At 26.6% G+C, this 21,147-nt stretch overlaps 1 protein-coding gene across 1 annotated transcript in view; it reads left to right on the top strand.

Moving 5' to 3' along the window:
- The window catches only part of LOC111619798 (sodium channel protein type 3 subunit alpha-like), a 128,440-nt gene that overhangs the window by 11,590 nt on the left and 95,703 nt on the right, over positions 1-21,147 (top strand). The window lies entirely within an intron of this gene.

Consider the following 21,147-nt stretch of genomic DNA (forward strand, 5'->3'; position numbering starts at 1 on the left):
CACAAAATATTAAAATATTTAATAGTTTAATTATGATGAAGATGAAACTACAGTTTCACCCCCTTAAAAATACTTATACAGAAATCCCATTAGTTAGTTAAGTAATTGGATTTTAAATTTATAAATTTAACCATAAATTGTTATCTTCCTAATACATTTAATCCAGAATATCTTAGGAAAATTTAGAGGAAAAAAATAATTTTCAGGGGAAATTTTTGCATGTAAGACACGTGAGATAAATTTGTAATGCATTAAATAATCGTATTTTTTAAAGTCGCGTAAGCTTGTAAAATATTAAAAAAAAATAAATTTAAATTATGTCGAATAAAGGGATAAAAGGTATTCATTAAATTCAAAATACGCTTATTGATCGATTTAAATTTTAAAAAGTGGAATCCTTAAAGATTTGTAGGTATTCCACAGTGCTACTAATTAATCATTTCTTTAAAATATTAGTTTAAAAAAAAGTATGAATATGTATAGAATAAAATTATTGTTTTAAAAAAATCTATCGATCCGTTGAAGATTTACATATGAAATTTTGAAAAATGGATAATTGGTAGATTTTTAAAAAATGAAAATAACAACGTAGATAGAGATAATGGAAGAACAGTTTAATAATTCCTTACATTCTTTACGATAATTGCATTTTAAATGATAGAAAAAAACAAATATTTTAGATAGAAAATAAAAGAAAAAAAGATGTTTATAAAGTGTTTAAATTATATTTATTTGATCTCATCTGCTGAGCTTCCACCTCCCACACTTCCTAATGTAACTGGCCTAGTCCAGTCTGAAATTGATTGCTCCTGACACGAACGTCCATCTTGGTTCGTGCTACAAACGTGAATTCTCAATATCTGTCTCGTCTAGTTTCCGCATTGTACGTTAAATGCGCAACAAATAAAAAGAAAAATAATAAAAGAATAAAAATCCTATTTTTATTTTATAAAAAATACATTTAATAATAATAATAATAATGTAATTAGTAAAACACTTTTTAAATCTCATTACTTGGAGATTTTTCCTTTTCATTTTTAAATATAAAAATAATTTTAGTATAAAATTTTTATATTTCTTGTGAGAATATTACGTTCTACGACTTAAATTTACAATTTTAATAAGATTTTTTCCCCCTGGTTTTCCTTAAAATATTTGAAAGATATTTATTGATTATAATTTCGATATTATGGATGTTTAATGTTTAATTTGCTTTAAAACATGGCAAAAAATGATAAAAATGGTATACCTTAGTTACCTAACACGCTTCGAACTAACGAGAGAGGGTGCAGACTCAAGATCTTACCCAGTAAACCTTGCATGATGCAGAATGCGATCCCGTAACGTCCAATCAGGTTCGGTTTAGCGGCTGTTGCATCCTCTTTCCTGTCGTCATTTCTGTTCCTGGACAACAGTTCTTCCGCATTTCTTCAAGGGTGTTGTCATGTTTCGCCATGAAACGTGAAACATGACAACACCCCATGATAATAATTAGGAATTTCAATAACATGTATATATTTTTGTAGAATTTTGTAACGTTAAACCTTATTATTAGTTGCTGTTACTAGTTCTAACGTGTATATAAATCGATAATGTGTGAAATTTAATATTGAAATATCCTTAATTTTAGTAAAATAAATTCGAATTGATTGAAAATGTTGCTCTATATTGATTAATGTGATGAAAATAGCTAAAATTATTCATGAATAAGTAAACGATTGACTTATTAATGATTAGCAATTTAATTTACGCAAATTGTATATTCATTTTAATGCAATATTTTAAAAAATAATAATAATAAATTTCACATCTTGAGGCTGTATAATTATTTCTCTATCATATTTTGTGATCATATCAATTGAATTCTAACTTAAATGATTTATTTTTCTAATTTGGAGTAAGATAAATTAGTTATATATTTTTTACATCATTGTCAATCTGTTTGATATATAATAATAAATGCTAAAGTATTTTTTAAAAATTAAATATTAGTTAATGTAAGAATGTATAAGTGAATACAGCAAGACCTCGGTTTACGACCTCTAAACTTTACATCACCCCGCTTGTACGATTAGTATAAATTTTCTGTTATGATTACAAAATGACTGTCGTATTTAACTACTATTTTTTATATTAAATTAACAATCTTTCATGACCAAACTATATTTCCAAGAACGTAATCTCAATTATGACACTGAGCTTATAAGAAAATATGGCGCACTTTACGACATTTCGCTCAATAATCCTTTTTAGGAAGGGGGTGCCCAGTTCAAGAATGGGCTTGGAATGATTACTTGGAATTCTTAAACGATGACTTTACAATTTATTTATTGTAAAAATTGATTTTTAAGCAACTTTATTTTTAAAATAAAAATCTTTTTTGTAATTGTGACTCGAATCTCCTAACAGTGGATCGATAGTTCCAAGTTTACCCTTTTAATGCTGATTCCAAAGAACACAGAAAATGTGTAAATTTTTCAAATCTTTAATATTTACTTGAGCATAAAAATTATAAGTATTGAATTTTATGAAACTCCTATTTAACCATAAAATTAAAAATACAAATCAATTTAGCAATAAAACGTGTTTAATTCTGTTAAAAATTAAAATGAAATTGATCAACTTAGGAAAATTATTAGAATTATTATTATTAATTATTTATAATGTAATTATTATGGTTTTATGCTTTATAATAATTAAGTAAACGCAATATATAATTTTCAATTATTAATATATACATTATTATGCCTTCGTGTGTGTGTGTGTGTAGGACAATAATTAAGCAAATTGATGTTTCATATTAATTAAAATTATTATAATTATTGAGATTTTATAGTAATTATATGATAATATATTTTATATACGTTCAAATTTTTCCATGCTGTTTGCAACAAAGCATTTCTTAATAATTATGTAAAATATAATTTTAAAAGTATTCAAAATGAATATAAATCTTATAACAAGCAGAAACATTTAAAAAAATTAGAAAATTTTTCTACATTCAGTGTTATGAAAAGTTTCTTGATAAAAATGATTGATGTAAATTATTAATAAGTTTTTATTGTAAGAATTGTAAGTTTTTATTTATGGTTGAGGTGAACAGGACCTCGCAAAGATCTAGAGTGGCCCTGCTCATATAAATCATTAATAAATTGCTTCTCAAAGATTTACAGAGCCTGTTCATAAATTGCCTCTTAGAGGTCAAGAAAGGCCTGCTTATCTAAATCATCGATAAATTACCTTGCAGAGGTCGATAGAGACTAGGACTTTTCTTTACTTCTGAAAGACAGATCCATTGCAGTGAGTTCTCTTTTCAAGCTCCTACTACATTAAAATTATATATATATTCAATATTTTGAATAATAAAGTTTAGTAAAAAGAAATAAAGGTGTTTTTCTTAATATGAAAGAAGCACAATAAACTAAATCATCTATATAACAAATGTTTTTTGAGGTCTTATAAATGTGAGGTTCTGCTGGTCCCATGTGATAAGACCTCTAGACGAATACTGATATGAAAAACATTTATAATATACTGAAAGAAAAAAAAAACATGTTAGTAATTTAAACTTTATTTGTGTTTATATAACTTATTAATCGATTTTCTGTACATAAATTTAATGATTTTTTAAGACAAATTAATTGAAACAGTACAAATATGTTCAGCAATATAAATCTTTAAGTTAATAAAATTGTCTAAAAGAAAAGATAATATTTTTTGAGTCGAAATAATTCTGTTTTAAACTGAAATTCCAAAGCGAAATTTCTTGTTTGTGTGCTCTATCTTTTCGAAAATACTCGAAACATCTAGAGAAACGGTAAAGTATTTTGTAATTGGACCAATCAAATTTATTGCTTTGATTTATCCTTCGTACAGAAAAAGAAATTGATAAATGTTTTTATGGTACAGCCATTATTAATTCTAAGAAAAATTGTTCAATTTTATGTTATGCCCATATCGAATATATTTGTCAAAAATTTAATTTCAATGTCAGATCATGCATGTGTTTGTTAAAATAAAATGGAATAATATTGCAGATCCTTCGCAGTGATTTTCCTTAAAACTAAAAGAATATGAATAACATTTATTTAAAGTTTAATTATAATTAATTATTTAAAGAAAAACATTTATATTAGAAACAACAAATATATGATTATTGCTTGAAATCCACAGAGAGGAATCGGGAAAACAGTACTAAATTCATGAAAAATATCAATTTTTGCGTATTATTATACTATTTAGTATTTCTACATTTCTTAATACATTAGAAAATTTCAGAACTCAAAGTAATCTGAACCTCTCTGAGCTCTAAGAGATCTAGAAATCCAAGAAAAGTATGGATTGTGCCATGTGATAGTGTCGTAAAACTGTAGTTATTTTTATATTGATATTTAACCATATAAATATTATTTCGACAACTTTTATTATAGATTTAACAACTTATACTCAACACATCTATATTATTTTTGCATAGATATTACGCGTAAATCAATTTATAAATTAAAGATAAATTTTTTCAGTTTTTTTTTTATGGAATTAAATGAAAATAAACTGTATATACTGAATTATGAAAATTGATAAAGATTTAAAGATTTAAAATAAAAATAATTTCGTTAAAATTAAAATAACCTGAAAGAAATAGATTTTTATTTGTTTCATTTATTACAAAACTAAAGCTAATTGCCTATTGTATAGTTGAAATTCGAGCCTACAACTTACAGAATTATGGTTTAGAATTTAGCTTCTATTATACTCAAAAAATTATATAGATTTCCGGTTTAAGGTAGTGTTTTGGCTCTCTTAAACCGGAAATCTATATAATTTTTTGGGTATAATAGAAACTAAATCCTAAATCATAATGCTATAATTTGGGGGCTCGAATCATAGTTTACTTCGTAGTGATGGGAGTTATAATCTATTATTTTTGTCTTTATTAAGACAGAAGTTTTATTGTCTGGAAAGTACCTATGATAATGCAATACCTCTCTCTATTCTCTAGAAAAGTTAATGAAAACATAACTCTTCATAAAAATGGAAACCTGCCAAAACCTGCCGGCACAATCACTTTCCGTTTTAGACAGGTTTTTATTGTATCTTATATCAGAAATAAATTCAAGATCTAATAAACGTTATTAATAATATGAATAAGTTTCTATAAGTTCGAATTAATGATATTTTTTCACAGAATTTTAAGTTTGGAAACATATATTTCTGAATTTAAAATGAAGGTGTATCTTAAATTCAAGATATTCTTTTTTCGCTCTTCACGAGTTTACGTGTAATGAACATTTTGCAATATTCACAATAGACACAAGCCCATGAAGCGCTATATTGTAGTCTGGAAGATAGAGAGCCAACATTAATGTTAATTTTCACAAGAAGTAATACAAAATTTTAAAAAAAGCGAATTTTATTATGTAAAAATTACAACGATAAATATTATAATCATACAAAGATACTTGAAGCTCAGGTGAAAAAGTTTTTTAAATTTCGAATGCACTTTAAATTTGAAATAATACAGCACACTTCAATAAAAATTACACCATTTCCCAATTATTTTTTATTTTAAATATTAAATTTCATTTAAAAAAGGACATAAATATACATAGGCCTACATAATCTATTTATTCAAGTTTTCTTTTTATTTCTCAATTATCTCGTATGATTATAACTATCAATAAGCTCATTACATGTAATTGAAGCATAAATACGATAATTTCCATAATTAGCAAAAGTACATTTTCATTTTCTCCTTTGACATCATAAACTTACAAATATACTGGGAAAGGGCGGAGAAATAATTAAGAAGACCGCACCTCTTTTTATGGACCAAAAATTTATAGATTTTTTATTATAGACGAAGTCACGACTCTCTTGTATTCATATTATAACTAAGATATATTAAAAGATGGCCCGTAAACTCAATTGAAAATATAATTATATTTTAAAATAATACGCTAAATAATTTGTTTTTGAAAATATTCTTTTGTATACGATTTTCCCCTAAATTTAAAATATGTAGAGATGACATTTAGAAAATACCGGCATTATTTAGAGGGTTATTTTGAAAAATATTGTACAAAATACTATCATAATTTCGGAAATATATCACTAAATATTATTTGTTGGAAATATCCGTCTAAATTCCATTTTATTTATGTATTTTTTTACAAATATTCCTGTAAATACAATATTTTCAAAAATATTCCTCTAAATTTTACCTTTTTGTTTCTTTGAAACGGTACTTCTAAATACTGCAATATTTTAAAATATGCCTGTGAATACCATATTTTTGAAAATATCTCTCTAAATACAATTTTTCCTTTTTACGTATAAATTTCACGTTTTTTGGAGTAGATCAGCTCAAGTTTCGACTATTTATTGATCGGCGGTTTGACTGACAGCTTTATTATACAACACAAAAGCTTCTAGATCCAACGAATTTCTCATTATTTCTTCTCCTTTCCATGTCAAAGTAAAATGTTCCGTGTAAATTAAGACAAAACTAAAAGAAATCCATCACAGAGTAATTAATATACAACAATATTCACCTAAGACACAGTCATTTATGAATAAACTTTTATAATTTTGCTATACTTAACGTTATTTACGATTTTTTTAAAGAAAGCAGTTAATTAAATTGCTAAAATACGAAAAACTAAGAATTCGCTTATAACAACTTATTCATACAATAATAATTATTTACATATGAATATGCTTATACAAATTTGCTGTATTTATCAATTTTTTTCGTGATATTTTAGCAAAAATCGTAAATAAAATACCTAAAATAAGAATTTTATGACAATTTATTCACTTATAGTAACTTATTTAAGCGTAACTAATTAACTATAATTGAATAATGAATAGTTATATAGCCTATAAGCTTATACTGTACAATTTTTTATATATTTGTCAATTTTATTTATAATTATTTAAAGAAAACTATAAACAAAATAGCTAAAATATAAAATTGACATTTTACTAACGAATATTCACCTAAAAGCTCCATAAATTATTATATTTAACTAACTAGTTACATTCCTTACTTACCAAATAAAACAATTAAATATCATCGATTAAATTAAGAAAAAATAATAATTTCAATGGCTGTTTATGAGAGCTGCAAAATTAAAACCGAGCCCCAATACGGATATACAGCTTGACGTGTTCTGCTTCTTCTGTACTGGCAAGATATTAAATTCCTATATCTCTACTGGTCTTGTCGTGTGGTGATTAATCAAATTCTTTTATGTATAATTCATTACAACTCTTCGATGGCGATGCTTCAATTTTATAAAATCTTTTATAATAATTTTATTTATGATATGAATAACTCTATTAAAACGTAATGAAAATATAATATTGGTAGCTTATGTAACGGTTACTTAGCGACGGTTTTTTTAATTAGTCATGTTATGTAATTCCTTTTTAATTGTTTTAAAGAATAAAAAAGGAAAAGAAAATATTATTAAACCGTAATAAGTAATTTGAAACTATTATTTTTATTATTATATGTTACATTATATAAACATTTAAATAACTTTATATCTTTGTTATAAATATATTGACATATCTTTATTACTTTGTGGTTTTTTGGGTTGCAATTTTTAAATTGCAGATCTATAAATTCTTACTGGGTCCATCCGTCTGTCTGTCGTTCTTCCTTAATTTTGAGAACGGTGTTAGATAGACAAAGTCGAAACCAGACATGGAAAGCTAAAGGACAGCATGCCCAATTTAAATATATAAAATTGCTTGTCCTGACTGACTGACTGACTGACTGACTGATTCATCATCGCCCAGAGCAAACCGCTGAACCTAAAGATGTGAAATTTGGTACTGTACACAGTTCGGGTACGTCATGAAAACGCACACTAAGAAGGGATTTTTCGAAATTCTCCCGCGGAGGGAGAGAATTAAGGCTTAACCTGAAGAACGGCTTCTACTGTACTATTTCATATGCGATTTTTTGTTTTCAACTACGTTTAGTCTTCATTGAGTACTTAGGTGTATTAAATTGATAACATTTCAGACATTGTTATAAATATTTTTATATATTTCGATTTTTTAACGAAATGCTCGAACCGTTTTAAATTCGAATTTGTTATTGCACATTGGTTCAATTATAGAACGATTGTAAACGTTCCAGAAAATTGATCAAATTGAAAACAGTTCTTTTGATTCTCAACAATCATCATTCTCGGCGGTAGGTGTTATATAACAATTACTACGGTTGTTGAAATACTTGGGGTTTGCTTTCAAAATCCGCGCGGCGAAGTCGCGGGTAACAGCTAGTTAACTATATAACTATTGAAATAATTAATAATTAAACAGATTAACTGTTAACTATTGATAAACCGGAAGTCCCATTATTTCAATTTAAAAATTTTCTCCAAAATGGAGTTAGATAGATGACCAGCAACATTCTACTGTTATCGGGAAAAGTATGATTTACAGGGACACGACACTGCTAAAATAGAGAACATACATTTTAAATTAAATAAATTAAAAATATGATTAAAAATTGCTGCCTGGCATTATGATGACGTCTCAATAAATAATGGCTCGTTTATATTATATTATTAAGAATTCTTAATAATTTATAAAAAGATTAGTTAACTAAATTTATTGTATAGAACTAAATTAATGATTAATATCATTCTATATGTATTTAAAGTAAATTGATATCCTAATACAGTCGTATCTCAATATAATGCCTTCTGAAATGACACCACCCCCGTAAAGTGCCAATGAATACTTGCGAAAGGATGTTCCCTTATTTAAGGGAAACATCTCTTCACTATTTGTGAATTATTAAATGTACTATTTTGCGTTGCAAACGAACATTTTGCCATTTCACCACGTAGCTTTTAAGCTAAAACTCGCATCTTCAATTCTTATAATGTGAGGTACTTCTGTTTAGCGCCACACTCGATATAATACTAATTTGAAAAATGAACAAAGGGTGGCACTAAATTGAAGTTTTATTTGCACATTTGAAATTTCTTTATTAAGTTTCTTAATAATTCGTACAAAGTAATTAAGCAAATTAATTATAGGTTTATAATATGCGTGATATAATAATATATCTTGATTTATAATAATAAAACTTTTTACAGTATTTTATTACTTATTTATTTTTGTATTTTTAATAAAAAAAAAAGAAAAAGAAAATCTCGAATGCGACTGATAATAATTTTCCGTGCAGCTTTATGAAAAGGGTATTTAGAATGTGGCATTCAATAACTGCAGTCTATTCTTGAAAAATTTGTAAAGTTTTCTAAAGATAGAAAATAATATGTCGAAAACGTAAAATTTTTAATACATTTCTGTGGTTTTATTGATTATTTTCGCTCTAGGCGATGTACATAAGGAGTAAATCATCAAGTTTTAATTCTTTACGATATTTTTCTTGTGAAAATAATATAAGATCCTGAGAAAATCAAACTTCGATTTAGTGCCATTATTAGTTCGCCTCTGAAACTGGCACTAAATCGAGTGTGACGCTAAACCGAAATAAGGACAATAAGAATTATGTATAATTATGAGGGTTTGAAGGACATATGATTTGATTATAAATGTCTCTTGCAATACTAAATGGTATACACTGGATTCTTGATATAGTGACTACTCGATATAGTAAGCAGTTTTATTGATTTCTTGTAATTCTTTATGTATACAGTCAACTCTTGATATAGTGAATAATTTAGTTTATTCCTTCGTGAGTTCGCTATATCGAGAATTCACTACAATTAGTAATTCATAGATGTTGAAAGGTTCTCTGTTTAATGTTCATGAGTATAATCCGTTTACAAATATATTTATTAGCAGGGTAAGAGGATAACTCTATTTAAGGGGACGTTATATAGAAGTTACATAATTCATTAATATATTTCTTCAGATTTAATTTAAACTTATTATATAACAAATATTTAATAAATAGTTTTAAAAATCATTTTTATATATAACTAAATCTTTCTTTCCATTTCATTAATTTAGAAGTAAATTATGTATTTAAAAAAGTCAGTTAAATGTAAAGTAAATAAAATATTGATGAGAAAAAAAACTTTTATTTTCATATTCTCTTGTTTATATTTACATATATTTTGCTAGCAAATATGTAAATTATTTGCAAATGTTTGTAAACTCATAAAGTTCTTGAATGAATTTGCTCCACTTTTCACGTTATCGTGTTTAGTGAATGCATCTTGTGAGCCATAAAATGTGTTTAGATTAAAAACAAGAAAACAGCCGAAGAACAGGAAGAAGCATAAATACAAAGATAATGAATATAAGAGTTTATAGTTAATTATCATCATTATATAGCGAGTTTTTATTATGTTAAAATTTTTAAAATGTATAACGTCAAAGTAGTTAAAAATTTTGTAAAAATCTTTATCGTTTAAACTATATATTTTGTCAGGTCTTCGTGACTTAATTATTATATTTTATAGGAATAAAGTAAATTTATATAAAATTTTGACCTTATTTTCAAACTACAATAAGATATTTTGAAAGCAAATACAAACTGCGATTTAATACGATTATTTTATTGGCTGTAAAATCGGCGCTAAATCGAGTGCGTGCGCTAAACCGAAATACAATTAGAATTACAGTAGACTCTCGATGTAGTGAACGCTCAAGGAACAGAGTGAATCATTTATTATATCGTGAGTTCATTATACAGACATACTGTACACGTAAAGAATAGCAAGACTAAGAAAATTGTTCACCGTACAGAAAGTTTACTATATCGAGAAGTCATTCGATACAAAAAAGTCTGAAAATCACATGATTTAATGTGGTTTGCAATGCAAAATCATACATTCTATGATTGGATTTGTAGCATTGCATTAGGAGATTGATTCCAGATCGGAATCGGATTGACTTATAGAAAGTTTTAGGAATTACAAAGTTTTTTGAGTCACTTTGCAAGAAAATTCTTTTACTGATATTTTTATCACAATTCCTCTTTGCTTCAATATATCATTTAGAAAATTTATAAATTTCTCTATTCGATATTAATATGTATCTTTTATCCATATGTAGAAATAGCAAGCTCTGTCATTGGGCCAAAGGCCAATTGATCCAGGGCGCTACATTTGCGGATTTCAAAAATATGTTACAAATTGCTCATTCAATTGTTTTTCTTGTGTATTAAGGAAAACCCTCATTTTAAAATCAAATTTTATTATAATAAAATATAAAGCAATTTTTACCCTTTTTTAAAATGTAGTGGTCCCCGTAATGATAAGTAGCCTTCCCAGAGAGACACGGAAGTGAGTATTAAAGCTTTTAGGTTAGGAAAGATTAGAATATTTTTTCCCTTTCATTTTCAAAATTGTTTTAATACTGCATTTTATTGAAAAATTTACTTAATTTTGCTGTTTGATGTAGAATAAAACAGTGGTTTTTGTTCAAAAATTTACCCAATGAAAGCTTATTATTTTTATTCATTTCTTCTGAGTCTATCAAATTTTAATGGAAAAAATTATGAATGAATCTCCGATTTACGAGTGAAATACATTTTATTGCAATTATATAAAATGTGTTTAAATACCATAGTTTTGTTAGCTATTTCAAAGTGGTATTTTAAGTTTAAGGTTTATTAATATTTCTAAGAATAGAATCTCATCTTATGACACAGAGCCTATGGGAAATTAGAATTCAATATACGACGGCTCTTTTAACAAGTTTTCAAGATTCAATTATTAATAGTCAAGAAGCGTGTCCGATGAGACACATTTTACAATTTATTATAGTAAAATATGTTTAATTATAAACTTTTTATATAAAGTTTGAAATTTTATTATTATCAAGCTTAATTTCTTTATACTGCATTATCCTTTTTTTCTAAATGTTTGCTATTTCAGTGATCATATGATACTGCTTACTACAGGATATCATCATTGGCTGAAGTCTCCAGTGAAAAACAAATTTGGATAATGTCAAATATCATATTATTTGAGATTTTTATTGCCTAGATTGCTACATAAAATTTGATTTTTTTCAGGAGAAATTTTCAATTCACGAATATGAGAAAAACGTAGAGGAGAAGGTGGTATTATGGAACCCCAATTACATTTTAGTGAATTGTAAACAAGGTATCATAACTACAACCACAGTTTTTGTGCGAAAAGTACCGGTAACTAGTAAACTAAATGTTCCTAATTGGATTTTTCGCTAGTGTAATTATAAGTATGGTTTTTGAAGGCTTTTGTACAAAAAGTCCGAAAGTAGGCTTAGAGAAAATCGGGTGGTAATATGGAACCTTACTGTATATTTTCAAAAAAATTCTTTAATGTAGCCAAAAACAAATAGGAAAGGACAAAAAAATGTTAAATAATTATCAAATTATTTACTCCAATGTATTTTATCGCAAAAATGTTTTTATAATAGAAAAATATGACCTCCGTCAACAATATATATTCCAGCAGCTCTTTTTCGATATTCTCGGGAAGAATTGGCTTTCTACCTAGTGTCTTTTTCACAAATTGCTCTGGAGGAATGTCTGCTTGCAAATAGAAAGTTCGGAGGAGTTGAGTTCCATATTACTGTAAAAGCACGAATGGGGTCCGTATTTCACGCATTGCCATCTTGAATTAACTTATGTCTGTCAAGACCAAAATTTAAAAAACGTGAACATCACACAGATTAATACGTATCCCTAAGTCTCTGGAACGGAATACATGCATCAGTGAACCTACAACTACACGATTTATATTTTTAAAATAATTAAATTCACTTAGCATTCAAAACTTGCGAATTTTGAAAAAATCAAATTTGATGATTAAATACGGACAACTGTTTAACTGAAGTAAAACGGGTTTTCCCCTTGCTATGGATGACTGCCTAGTTCAGTTCAGCCACATTCCGCTACAGTTTGCCTTTATTATCAGTTCGAAATGGGGTGGTTCCATAATACCCGCAGTGTTCCATAATACCACCTTCTCCTCTATTTTAAATGATTCAAACTCGAGTGTTTCATTTTTTAGAAAGAGATGTTTATTTTATAATTTGTACAAAAAATATAATTTGTTCGGCGGAAAATAATTATAAAACGTAAGATTGCCATTGTATAAAATTATTTTTGCTAAAATAATCTTATACAATGGCAACTTTTTACTGTAAAAATGCCTTAAAAACTGTGTTAAGAGAGTCGTCGTAAAACGAATTTTAATTTCCCATAGATTTAATATCAAAAATTGAGGTTAAGTTTCTAAATCATTATATACTATCTCAACGAGATATACAACAGAAATAACATTTAAATATGGCCTTAAATGTAATAAAAATAAAATATTTATAATAGTAATAAAAGCCGAGGGATTCTACTATAAATATCTCGTAAAGCGGGGGTCTATTACATACAAGTATATAGTGTAGACTTAATTTATATACTCGTCATTTGCATATGAAAGAATAAAATCGTTTAATAAATCAAAGAAATACTTAATCATATGTTTTTACTGTGAAGAAAATGTTGTAATGATCAATTTATTGAAGAAATATTAACTTGTAACTAAATAAATCCCCATAAACAATAATTTAGAAGAATTCTGAATCTTTTTTTAAAAATTATATCAGTAAATAAAGACAAAAAGAAATACTCGGATAAAGAAGTTCATAAGTTAGAAAGATATGAATAATAGAAAATCCGGAAAAGGACGAATTGGCAATACTTCGATAGGAAATAAAGGCATGTCGAAAGAAAATAACTTATAAAAAATCAAGATAGCGAAAAGAAATAAAAGGAAAGAGGAAAAAGCAAGGATGAAAAACATAGACACAGAAGCGAGAAATAAGCAAGAAGGTAAGAGGAAAGGGAGGAATAAAAAGAAAAGAAAACCAGAACATCCTCCATCCAATTCTTTTAGTAAACTGTAGGTATCCCTATACATTTCTCTTACTTAAACTAAGTTCAATTTCACTTAATACTAGTTACATTAACTAAAATTTGAAGATTTTCTTAATGGAAATGAATCTAGTTTGTTATTCTACATTTATAATAGTTAAATAAACTTTTTAACTTTTTACTGAAATATTATCGATTTGTCTTCAGACTCGAAGGTCATTTCTGAACTTTGTAAGGGTTTCATATATTAGCTTTAATTTTGTTAATTTTTATGCAGTCTAGCATCTAATTTAGAGAATTGTACTGTACGTTAATATATGTAAGATTTACTAAGAAATTTTCGCTGGCTAATCTATGTTTAGGATCATATAAGATTTTTGTAGCTAAACTGCAGTAGATGAATGATAGATTGCATTAACTATCTCAGAACTGGATGAACCAAAGATTTTCAAACTTCGCCGGATTATTTCTAGTTATAGGGCATTAATGCTATTAAATTTTATTGGTTAAAGGTCAAGGGAGTGGAGATATAGAGAGGGGCACATGTCATTTCTCAAATGGGTCGGACTTAACGAAAATTTTACTCATTATTGGCATTTACATTTTTAAAAAATTTCATCTGTACCATCAGAATTAAGAGTTTTCATCTTCTTATAATATTTAATAAGATTAAAATAATTTTTAAATAAAATCTCATAATAAATGACTTCACACACAATTTTAACCTATTCTAATGTGTTTTAGTGTTTTTTAAACAAATGTTTTTAGATAGAGAAGTTTCTCATAATTCAACTAAATTATTCTTTTTAAGCTTTCGTTATTACTTAAATTTTATATCCTAGTATAATTGAAAATGATCGGACTTCCTAATGGTCCCCTTAACCTTCTGTTCGAGTGCCGGAAAAATCGAACGAGAGCCCTTACCAGTCTTTTGTTTTCTAGTTTCTTTGTTATTCTAATCTTCTATAATGTTAGTAACTTCTGCTTTGACAATTTTTGAATTCATAAAATAATTATAGGCTAAAAAGAATACAATTAAATTACTAAGCAGACTTCAATTGAAAATAATAAACTCTCAAAGCACTGATCTAAATCATTCACTATGTCAAGAGTTCACTGTATAGCTACGCAAAGAACAGCAAGGATTCTTCATTGTATCAGGTAAAGATTCCACTGTAATTCGTTTTATCAATTTTCGAAATGTCGTTTTATCGTTAGAAATTTTCAAAATTTAATAATATAAATATATTGCTAATTATTCATTTGAACTACAAGAGAAAATACTTTTATCTTTAAATGTTCTCGTTAGCTTAAATTCATAGTTTGATAAGTATATTTTTGATTTAATTCATATTAATTTAATTATTAAAACATAAATATGATAGATTTATTTTAATTGTTTGAATTTTCTTCGAATTGACAGAATAAATTACAGTTTCAGTAAGAATATTAAATGTGTATGATAGATATGTCATTCATGACATTAATTACGAAACATTTTAATTGAGCAAAGTTTTCTCATTATTTAACATTCATTTACGCAAGGAAGAAGAATTTATTTATTTGTATTTAATTAGTTTAAATATAGAAAATAAAATGTTTTATTTGTCTTCAATATTTTAATAATTTTTGAATTTAATGTATTAGATTTTATATTAGTTTTAAAACTTAAAATTCATTTACAGATTATTTTTAATTACGAGTTATATTAATTTCTATAAGATAGTTTAAATAAACATTATTTTACAATCGTTAAAAGTAATTATGGAAACAGTAAATATATTTTTTATTGTCGTATATCGCATCATTTAACTCAATGGCTTGCACACGGTATACTGCTCACTGATGTGCCACGAACTTGCAGATATGTCGCAAAATTTCAAGTGCTAACTACTGTTTTTAGAATATTTTTTTTGTATAATTTTGATATAAAAATTGTATGCTATAAATGTCGAATTGTCCTCGATACATGCAAATAATGTGTTTCAGAACATCTTTCATAATTCGAATTTTATATAACTCGGGAACCACTAATAAAATACTGCTGTTATATCTCCTAACATGTCAAAATTACGAAAACTTCATAATAATCTCAGGTCTTTTTATCTTTTTCCGCACTATGAAAGCCTTTTTTTATATCCATTATGTGTTCTGCCAGACCATAATGGGGATATCTGGATAGTGAAGTTCGACATATCTGAGACAGACTGCCCACGAAAACTTCCTAGGATTTCTTGCTCGAATTCGAGAAAAATAGCTATACTATATCATAAATATAAAAACTATATATGAAGACAGTGATGAAGTATCTGGAGTGGCGTATAAAAGAAAACATATCATTAAAATTTGACTATTTTCGTATGTGCTTGTTACTTTGATTTTCTGATATAAATTGATTGTATTGTTACAAAATTATATTGAAAGCAGCTTTATAATTTTATCACAAAATTTATGTAATTCGAAGTTACATAACTCGTATTTATGTAAGTCAGTTTTAACCGCATTTTCGGTACTACACACGGGCCGTCACTGTGTCAGCAAAAACTTGAAATTGTGAATGTTCCACTCTTAATGGTTTTGTTAAAATATGTCTACTTTAAAGATATGTTTAAGGTAGAAAAGAAAAGTATGTGGATGTTTATCAGTTTCAATTAAGAGTTCAATTTAAAAGGATTTCCAGCATGTAGAGATACGCAACTTGGTTTGATGGGATAAGGCAATTCAACACGAAGGCGATCTATCAAATATTGTTTAGCACCTGCCGAGAAGATTTTCTATGGAAAACTGGTCCTATTTAGATGTTTAAATAAGTGAAAAACTCCCAAAAAATTTCACTTGGCTCCTTGATCCGAGACCAACGCCAGTGTCTAGCGATTTCATTCATTCCACTACTAATGGGTATGTTCGACTTGTGTTTTAAATTAGACATGTAAAAATAAACGAGCTCACCTTCAGACATTTGTACTTGTTTATAGAATCTGAAAATAAATATACGTATTCATTCATAAATCGATAAAGTTTGGTTTAGTAGCCAATATTAACTGCAAATATAAAAGGCTTTCAAATAATATTTCTATATTCATTGAAGTTATTGTACCTTTTTCTATAACTTGGCATTAAAATAAGAGTTATTTTACTGCTGATATCCGCACAAAACTCAAATCTCTATCGGAAGACTTTTCCTATATTTAAACAGCTTTAGAAATGTCGACGCAACATTAATAAAGTCGAAGAGATGTATTAAGAAACTTTCCAGTTATTTTTCTGTACAGATAAATGATGTTTGTGCAAACTCTTTTTCTTCCAATATATCAAACATTTGATTCATTATCATTTTTTAAACAGAATTCGTAATGTTGCATTAGTCTTACTTTAATATAAACCTAAGAAACATTTATTAATTTTTTTCAATATTTATATCATTCATAAGTAATATTTTTCAGTAATAAATTTATATTTTTAATTTTCTACTTGAAATATAAAATTATATAAAGTTTAAATTATTAAATTATGAAATATTCTGTGTCTGTATATGGTCTGATTTACATATAAGCTAAACATTTTCAATTTAGGCCTATTTATTAAACTTGGCACTCTCGGAGGTCGAGAGATGCTTTGGAGACATCAATATATAAGACCCGTAATATATTAAAAATTGTGCTAAAATTGTATTATACTTTTTTATTAATATTATTTTAAAAAATTGTTTCTCTTAATACACAAGAAATGCAATGACTTGATGAGTAATTTGTAACAAATGTTTATGTGACATAAATGTGAGCCCAGCCAAATAGTCCTTCTGGCCTTGTTTAGAGGACGTAACCTTTTCTTTTTTCTAACTTAACCATTTATCAGAAAAAAATTATTTTGAGTTAATTAATAATTCATAATCGTTAATCCTGTGAAAATTACATTCGTACAAGGAAGCGCTCCAGGAAAGTGATGTTTTTTATGCCTTCGCCATATTTAATAATAACGCGATTATCTGCGAGATCGCTTCACAATGCATTACATGGATGAATTATATCAAAAATAAGAATCTTTATATTTGTATAATCGAATATTTATCCTTCCAACATGAATTTAAAGATATTATGTTGTGATAAATATAAGCTATTATGGAACTTTTGTTTTATTCTATTCGAAAATTCAAATTGTACAAATTGAAATGGTAGCCTACATTTTATTATTGAAAAACATTCGTATTTTACTTTGGAAATAATATTTTGCTAAATAAACCTTCAGAGATATGCTTTAAAATTGATTATTTTCTTTTTTTTTAAATATGATAATGTAAATTCTGTTATTTAATACAGTAATCCAATTGTCACGATGTATTCGGCTTCTGGAAAACTCGTCGTGAATCGAATTCGTATTTTCTGAAGGTCAGATATAATATATTAAAGTTCTGTTCTTGGAAATAGATCGAAATGATTAAGAAAATTAGGAAATTTTATAATAAATCATAATAGAAAATTTATATCATTCATAAAAGCGAAGAGTCTTAAAGCCGGGGTCATCTGTATTTTATATTATTGATGAAATATTTTCATGCAAAAATATCTTTTAATAAACGTAATTTAATGTGAAAATTTTTAAATGAAATAATATTTAATACGCCTTTTTTTTATCTATGCAAACACAATTTTCAAAATAAAAGTAACTTCTTTTCTTATAAAAATTAAATTTATTTACTAAGATTATTTATTTTAGACACCGTAAAAATAAAATTAAGCATTACAATTACTTAAAATATTAGATTAAATAAATTAATATTAGTTTCTCTTCAGAGGGCTAGCAGGGACGAAGAATCTTACATTTACATGGGTTACAAATTGTTCTTTTTATTGCACCTATTATGTTATTAAAAGGTATATATTTATTGTTAAACAAATTTTATTACTTAAAAATAGAATAAATTTTAAGACTGCATTGTTATTATTATTACTATATTACAGTAGAGTCTTTATAAAGATAAATTGTTCTCTCGCTCTTAATTAATATATGAAAATGTACTAAAAATATATGTGGAAAAATACATTAAAAATAAATAAACAAGTCTTATTCTGATGTAAATTGTATTTTCACTTCAAAAAACACTTTTATGTTAAAAATGTCACAAATTTTAACATTAAATTAAGCTGTAACATATATGAAGTGCTATCCCCTCTATATAATAATAATAATGAATGTAAAGCATGAAATACCATAAAATAACGCTTAAGCCATACTTAAATTTACGTGTAAATTCTATTCTGCTTATAGTGCAAGTTAATTTTTACAATGCTTCTATCAAAGAATTTAATTTTTAAATGTTAATTGTCGTATATATATTTTAGATTTTAATTAAAATTTAAACGAAAAGTGACATTCTCTTCATTTGATTTAACAGATTTTTCTTTCTTTCGTTAAAAAAATTTAAGAAATTAAAACTTCAAGAAAAATCAATACAAATAATCGAAAAGCTTCATCGTTATCATCCGTATAATCGAAAATATATTATTATCATCCAAATGAAAATGTACTAAATGAAGATTGCTGCAGGTCTTTCTGTAAAAGGTGCTAAGAAAAGAAAGTTGCAGAGTAATTTAGGTCAAACGGTGATTTATGCTTCCGTCTATCCATTTCTTTTTTCCCCTTCCTCCCTTTTTCTTCGATCGAATCTTACATCTTCACTTCCTTTCAATCTGTTTTCAAAGACGACAGATTTCTTATCGACAATGTGGATATTTTAAATTTCGGTTTTCGATACCGAAATTTAATCCGATTCGTAAAATACGGATTTTAAAATTTCGATTAAATGTTCGAGATGTGACTTTCTTTCCTAGAACTTATCATTTCCGTTTGCAATTTGTAGTATATTAAAGAAATTATTTAAGCTCGTAGTATGATGTCACGTCGACAGTTTCTTCTTTCGAAGTATCAATTAGTACGGAAGTGTTACGCTTCCAACTTTTCAAGTGATAAATTGTGTAAAATGTTAATCGAAACTTCCTTGAAGACGAAGATTAATCCTAATTCAATGTTTTTTATTTTATTTTTTAAACTGTGCTAGTACAAAAATAACATACACATTTATGATTTTAAATTACTCTCGTTTGAATATTTAGTAACTCTCTCTTTACCACCGCTTGCTTTTATACCCAATTAATATAAAATTTTTTTTTATCAAGGCTGTAAAATCTTCATTTAAAGAAATTATTTTTTATGCAATTATATAACACTTTCAGTAATAATGAATCTTCTCGAATTTTTACAATGTTTTATCAATTTATAAAGACAAAATAATTTAAAATATTTTCAAGAAAAACGTTCATTTTTATTTTATACAAACATTAAAAAATGTTAAATATTTGTAAGAAAAATATGAATATACCACGTATTCTTTCTAATCCAATAACTAATCTAAGTTATTTAAGAATGAAATATATTCATAAATTATCATCATTATTATTATTGAATATAGAAAATGTAATAATCTTGTAAGTCTACTATATAAATTTAAAATTAGGCAGTAATTTATAAAAATAATGACTCCGAATCAAATAATTTAAATAGAAAAATTAATGAGTACATTAAAGCAATCCAATATTTATATGTATTAATTCAGGAGTAATGCAAAAAGTATAATTGAAAATACAGTCAAACCTCAATATATCGCTATCTTAAAGAAACCACCCTTGGAAAATGTTAATGAATTCTTGTGAATGGATCTTTCTCATAAATATTAAATACAGAACACTACTACGTGAATTACGAAGTAAAATGCATTGATTTACTAACTGAATTTTACATTGCTAACGACATAATAATCAACAAATTACGTGACTTTCAAACTTTTAACTCAAACTAAGTTATGTAGACTTTGTTACTACAGTGTATGTAATTCTTACTGTTTAAGCTATTTTAGTGTAGTTCCTCACTCGATTTAGTAAGAATTTCAACGGCAAACAATGAAGCAAAATCGAAGTTTGATTGCAGTATAATTGGCAGAATAATAGTCAAAATCTTCGGCGCCTGCAGACTATAAAGAAGGGATTGCAAGCTATAAAAAGGGCATTGTACAGTACATCATGTAAGAAGCTTCAGACTGTAATTTATCGTCTGGCGGCGCTGGTTAGACGTTGAATGGTTAGATGGGGATGGTTACACTCGAGGCCAATTTGGCCTTGAAAACAAGGAATATGATTTTGTCAGCATACGACGTAGTTGCATGGTACAATGGACATGTATAGTTCGTTAGTTTCTTTGATATTTGTAGAATATGCTAGAAGTAATAAATTTTCTGC

Source organism: Centruroides sculpturatus, unplaced genomic scaffold (assembly GCF_000671375.1).
Source record: "Centruroides sculpturatus isolate CEXI.00-Female unplaced genomic scaffold, Cexi_2.0 scaffold178, whole genome shotgun sequence".
NCBI lineage: Eukaryota > Metazoa > Arthropoda > Arachnida > Scorpiones > Buthidae > Centruroides > Centruroides sculpturatus.